A 6,515-nucleotide genomic window follows, 5' to 3' on the forward strand; every position below is an offset into this window, starting at 1 on the left:
CATAACAACAGGTGCACTAGAGGGGCGACAGTTGTTTTACAGGTGGAGGCCACTGGCAATCTTTCTCTCCTTAACTTTTCTACTAGTACTACTTTTCTCCTACGACTAGTTTTGTTAACTTTTTTACTAGTTTTGCACTTGGCTAGCATGATACCAATTCAAGAGAATGGAGGAGATTACAGGGGACAGTTACTAGCAGACCTGGACAGGGCCAAAGAAGGTCCTTAACCCATCAGCAGGACTAGTATCTGCTCCTTTGTGTGAGGGGGGACATGATGAGCACTGCCAGAGCACTACAAAATAACTTTTAGCAGGATACTGGTGTAAATGTCACTGACCAAACAATCAAGAACAGACCTCATGAGGGTGGCCTGAGGGCTCGACATCCTCAAGTGACATTTGCCATATAACACCAGAACTGGCAGTTCTGCCACTGGCACCTTTTCAAAGGGTCAAGCTTCTCTCATATTGGCTTTTCAAAGATAAGAGCAGGTTTATGCTGAGCACATGTGACATGGTATTCAGCAGCCATGGAAAATGTCATGTTGGCTGTTGTTCAGCATGACTGGTTTGGTGGTGGGTCAGTGACGGTCTGGGAAGGCATATACATGGAGGGACGCACAGACCTCTGTAGGATAGACAACAGTACCCTGAGTGCCATTAGGTATCTGGATAAATACTGGACATACTGTCAATGCCCGGCCTCATGTGGTAAGAGTATGCTGGCAGTTATTGGAGGATGAAGGAACTAATACCATTGAGTGGTCCACACCCTCGGCTGACTTAAAGCGTCCATATTACGCCCTTTTGGGACTTAAACAGGTCCCTGAAGTCCTTAAAATGTGCCTATAAACTATCATGCTAAAAAAAACATGTAGGTCCATCTCACTCCATCTAAAAGTCTTTGTTTAGAATTGCATCTTTGTTTAAAGTTACTTGATTGATTTATTTTACTGTATCACTTTGCGAACAGACTAACAGCTAACCCAGTAAGCAAGACAAAATACTCGATGTTGGTAAAACTTCAAACTTTGAATAAGACTTTTAGGTCACAGATAGTCAGAATCAGTCCATCTTTGAGCTTCAGTCCTGAAATCAATCAAGCATCCACAAAGTGGTTGGAACTTTACGTGCACACACATATACTGGACCTCTCTGTCAAAAACAAATTAATTCACAGTTTGTTGAATATATCCAAAAATCTGTCTGTGCTGTTTTGCTGTAGCCAGAAAAAACAATGTCAGACTTACAGAGTGTTCAGCCAAGGTTGTCATAGGCGGTGTTTGGACTGAGCCTGAGCGGGGATTGAATACTTGAGACTTGACAATTCATCATTCTGAGCGCAAATTTGGAAGGACTACTCAGGGACTGGTTTCTACAAAACCAGAAAATATAAAAAAAGGAGGGAGTGGACTTGTAACATACTTAGGTTGTGTCTCCAGGTTTCACTGTGTGGAATCTCATAATCTATATAATCTCTATAATCTAGTTGATTAGTAAAAATAAAAAGAATGAGGTTTATTATGACTTGACCCTTTTACACAGAAATGCCACCAAATTGGTGAGATGATGTCTCCCTCTTTAAGATGCCTTTGCCTGTTTACACTGCAATGAGTCATTTTTGGCAGACATTTACATGACAGACATTTAATCGATTGGCATTTATCCAAAGTGACTTACAAGTGAGGGCAAGCAGAGGCAAGGCAAGCTAAATATCTAAGCCAAGGACAACTGTAAAGTAAAGTCCTCTAGGAAGAGCTGTTTCCGTTTCATGAGTTGTAAGTTATTTTAAATCTAAATTTTTTTTAAAGATTTAAGTGCAGAAAAAGTTGCAGAAAACTTCAAAGGTTTTTGAAAACTGGGAGTGAGGCTGCTGAGAGCGCAGTGCACTTTAAAACGCAGCTGTAAAGGCGCTCCAGTGTGATGTTGAATGTGACATATAACAGGCATGTCTGATCACCTTCAAAACATTACTGGTCAATGAACTGTCTTGTGTGGAGAAATGCTAAACAAACAGATACTCTATACAGCTGGGTAAAATGAAGGAATTAGTGAATAAAGTTTGAGTTGAAGTAAGATTGGGGTCTGTTAATAGTAATAATATTAAATGATTGGTTGGGTTAAGTCACCAAATAACTGACCATGGTCTTCTGCTGCCTTTATCCAACTACTTGCACATTGGAGCAGTGCTTTGAGTCTCGAAATTCTCCAGCGTACCGTTATGTGTGATCACTTAAACACATTGCTTAAACGAAGGTAAATATAACAATCATTAACATAATGAACACAATCTATGACAGCTCTGCTTGAGTTCAAATAATGTTATAAACATTGTTTCTCCTCCAGTAAAACAACTACAGTAGTTGGTTCCACAATAAAATGTCACCTAAATTTCACACATATTCCCTATAACACCTGAAGCCTCATTGGCTCCTTTACACAGACCCCCTGCATCACACTGCATTACACCCCTAGTGCAGGAAGGAGCGCTTCCGCAGGTCGTTTCTCCCCACTGCCATCAGACTGTACAACATACACTGTTCATCCCCAAAAAAGTCACACACTCACGATCTTTAGCTTTAATTACAGCATTCATTCATCGTGGGATCATTTTGTTAAGCTTTTGCAATGTCACAACATTTATTCCCATCCAGAGTTGCATTAATTTATTCAGCAAGATTTTGTATTGATGATGGGAGAGTCGGCTGCTGCACAAAGTCTTCTCTAGCACATCCCAAAGATTCTCAATAGGGTTAAGATCTGAACCTTGTGGTCGCCAATATATGTGTGAAAATGATGTGTCATGCTCCCTGAACCACTCTGCCACAATTTGAGCCTGATGAATCCTGGTATTGTCATCTTGGAATATACCTGTGTCATCAGGGAAGAAAAAATCCATTGATGGAATAATCTGGTCATTCAGTATTTTCAGGTAGTCAGCTGATCTCATTCTTTGGGCAAATTACATTGCTGAACCTTGACCTGACCAACTGCAGCAACCCCAGATCATCGCACTGCCCTCACAGGCTTGTACAGTAGGCACTAGGCATGATGGGTATGGAAACTATCATTAGTATCACTTCATCCGCCTCTCTTCTTAACCTGATGCGCCCATCACTCTGGAACATGGACTATGTTAAAATCTTCTTTTCATCGCTCCAATGATTGAGTCCAATCTTTATGCTCCCCAGCAAATTAATGTTTTTTTTTAAATAACTTGTTGCCAGCTGGAACATAATCAGCCATGTAGTAATTATCCAACGGGATGCTCTTACCTGTGTGCTTAGTTAAATCCAGGTGGTAACTTTTTATTTTTTTTGACAGGCAGTGTATTACTGCTGTAATACACAATTACATAGTGAATATGAAACTTAAGGTGTTACGCAATATGCAGTATTCAAATTCATAGTCATAGTCATAGTCATGGAAGGTGCAATATTCAATAATAAAGATGTCAATCCCAAAGCATTTATTTTAAAGACCTTTTTGTGCTTGTTTCTTTTCCCTTTGCTGCTGTAGACACGGGAATTTCCCCACTGTGGGATTAATAATAATTATCTTATCATATGGACACAAAGGTTACCCCTTAGCATTGGTATAAGACATGAAGGAATGTCAACTGAACACAATAACAAACCAGGCATATCGGTATTTGACACCCAGAGCAATGATATAATGTGTTAAGGCAAAGATCTGTGTGGGGAGGAGGACAGGGTGGTTAGATGGATCAACAACATGCAGGAGTTTCCCACAGAAGTTGAGTCCAGTGTGAGATATTGTTTGTTATAACAAGACCATTCCTGGAAGTGATTATATTTTAGCTTAACCTAACCCTGAATTTCGTGTTCCTAACCCTAACTCAGGTTAGCTGCCTAAAAGGCACCTTTAGCCTTACCCTTACATAACCTAACACCAAAGACAAGACAAATGTTATGCTGTCGGAAGCTTCATGAACTCACCTTGTGCTATGATTACAAAATTGTATTTTTACTATGGACATAAGATGCCACCTATGTATCTATGTTCATCAAACAATATACTGTTGAGCTATTTCCTAAAGTATTAAGTTTGTGTCATAGTTAATACATTATGAAAACCACCAGAGCCTGACATTAACTGAAGTCCCACATATTTGATGATATGAGAGAAACTATTTCAGGACAGTGGGTGCTACAACAACATCATAATCAGCAGCCTGTGCCTCCAAGTCAGTGCTTGGCGTTAAAGGTGTCCACTTTAACATGCTCTATACCAAACAATGCCTTCACAGATGGCTTAGCGTTTTTAAAAGAAGAGAAGTACTAAGGCCATTTGCACTCACCCAATTGATTCAAATTACCACAGGTAAGAGAATTAGATAAAAATGAGAGAATTAGTTGGTCCACTGACTCACTGCATGTTCAACTTTTTTTACCTGTGACTCCAATTTGATACACAATCTTTTTATTGTATTGAATATTATGATTTCTTTAGCTATGTTGTCTTTGGCCGTGCTAATGATACAAGTTCTTCATGTCTTATTTCTTGAAAAGCTAGATTCAAAATATGTTAAAGTGTCTATATTATGCAAAATCCACGTTTTGGTCATTTTGGTAGATTTAGATGACTCTATGGTCCATTTAGACACACACCAAGTGAGCATTTTGTCTTTTTTTTTTTTTGCATTTTCTGGTTTTGCAGACACCAGTCACTGAATGGTCCATTCATGTCGAGTTTCAGGGAGTCAATCCCTGCTCAGGCTCAGTTTAAACACAGCCCATGTCAACCTTGGCTGAGGGGACTTCAAACTTGCAGCTCACTATAATCTACAAGGCTTTTAGCATGACAGTGTACAGGCACATTTTGTGAACTTTGAAGACCCAAAAGGGGCATAATATGGAAACTTTAAATAATTGTTGTTGTTGTATGTGGCTGGTTTAGCACAACCTTCCCACGCCAGATAAATACAAAGGACAGGATAAGCACATAGCACTTTTGAATAGAAAAGCAGCTCTTACATGCAGGATCAACTGGAAAGCGGGACTTTTAACTATGCCACTGCAGCATATTAACAACTTCAAAGTTTATTTGGCCCAAATTAAATGGGCACCGGGTTTAAAAATCCCATCCCATGAGGCTGGGAAGGAACAGCTGCAAGTCCAGATGCAAGCAGCTGGACCTGGCAGAAATGAACTAGTGCCCTCTATATACTGTAAGTGCTGGAGAACCATTGCAGCCCCTGTCGCCAGATAAACAGCTTATTCTTATACTTCCTATATCTTAAATCCCCACTGGCTTCATCTCCTCACCTCTTCATCACTCTCTTCTTCTCAGTGCAAGTATTCCTAAGCTCTCCCGAGTCTTAATGAGGCGCTCAGTCAAGTAGCTTCCTTTCCTTCTCTCTCTCTTCTTTTCCAGTTTTTCTGTGGTAGTAAAGTGGTGGCACTTATCAGCTATAGGGGGAAAGCGGTTCCCTATCTCTACACAGAGACTGTTAAAGGCTATGGTCACTTTCTCTCATATCTGGCAGAATAAGAGCCATCTTTAGAATATGTTTGAGACTGAATAATGTACAGATACAAATATATCACAAATTATTCCTGCAATTTCTGTAAAGCTAGGCTATTCACATACAATTAAAAGTAGGTTTTGCTTGTATTGTTCGCAGAGTTTTATAATACAGCAGTTATTTACAACACCTACATTGGACAAGCTGTTTCATGCAGTTGTTAAACTTTGTTTCTCCCCTCATTCAATGTAATTTTCCTCCATAAGGAGGTTATAGTGAGCTTATAGTGAGCTTACACAAAATTATAAGAGAATGTAAGTAATGATATTAGGTCACACATATTTGTCACATTAATATCCTAAACTCAGTGTCCAGGGATTCTCCATCTATGCTGTCAGGCTATACTGTGCTTGTCATTTGTTAAATGTTGTATGTCTCCTGATTCTTTCAAATGTTGGCAGGACTTCAAAAACCTGAAAAACCTTGAAAATCCACTGGTGAACAGTAAACGATCAGCAGACAACAGACAATCATTATTATGTTGAGGAAATGGAGGCATTTCATTCAATGTGAAACTATCAAATCCACTCATCAAATTATTTCCAATATCTTATCAAATCTAATTAACATATGTAAGTAACTGAAATCTAAAACTCCAAAATCTCAAATCAGCTTTTGTTGGCTGAGAGGGTTAAAACACAGCTCAGCACAGTTCTTTGTAGAAGACAGATCAGTGTTGTATATGCACAACCTGAAAATTACATGAAAAACTGGATATTTAAAGGACGGTTGCCCATGACTGATCATTATTTAATTTTTTGCTTCTAATAATTAAAATATATATCAACTGACAATGCAGAAGACAAAGATGTACTGTGTAACAAACCCCAGTAGAAAACCCCGACATAGAGGAGCGAGAGACAGGTTTGGACCTATTTTGTTTTTGATGATTTACTGATTTAAAAGTAACTTCCAGTGAGTACTCAGTCAGCTATCAGTCAGCAGGCATCAATGACTTGTGCGCAAA

This window comes from Anabas testudineus, chromosome 18 (assembly GCF_900324465.2).
Source record: "Anabas testudineus chromosome 18, fAnaTes1.2, whole genome shotgun sequence".
NCBI classification, from domain to species: domain Eukaryota; kingdom Metazoa; phylum Chordata; class Actinopteri; order Anabantiformes; family Anabantidae; genus Anabas; species Anabas testudineus.